Consider the following 577-nt stretch of genomic DNA (forward strand, 5'->3'; position numbering starts at 1 on the left):
AGACCTTTCTAGTTGTTTGTGATTTCTTTGTATGAACCGCCCACTCCCAGCTTTAGAGAGAGTTAGTATTCTTGTTTTCTGGTACCAAAAAAAAAATCATAGAAAAATTGTTTTTGAAAACATCAAAAAGAAGCTTTACTTATTTTTTTATTTTCTGCAAAGGACCCTTCAAAAATGATGTTTTGCCTAAGAATAGTTTTCATATTTATAAACTAGAGCACTTAGACACACATAGAAATATGTTATACACTTAAGTTATATCTTCTTCAAAGAAAAATGCTTTCCAGTGTTTATCCTGAGGTACTCTTAGAGCTGTTCCTTCTGATTAGAATAGAAAGCTCTTAATATGTTTTGGTAATTAAAAAAAATAGGAAAAAATGTCTGTATCCATCTTTGTACTAGCAGTGTGACCACACCAAGTATTAGAACAGCAACAGGATTCAGGTTTTTAGGAAAATACGGGGATGGTAGTCAGTGTAGAAGCTATTTCAGACTTGGACGTCAGGAGTAGAAGATACTTTCTTTCTGTGATTGACTTTTATGCCACAGGGGTACTTGCGTTAATCGGCAGAGCATG

This window comes from Fulmarus glacialis, unplaced genomic scaffold, assembly GCF_000690835.1.
Source record: "Fulmarus glacialis isolate BGI_N327 unplaced genomic scaffold, ASM69083v1 scaffold12702, whole genome shotgun sequence".
Classification (NCBI taxonomy): Eukaryota; Metazoa; Chordata; class Aves; order Procellariiformes; family Procellariidae; genus Fulmarus; species Fulmarus glacialis.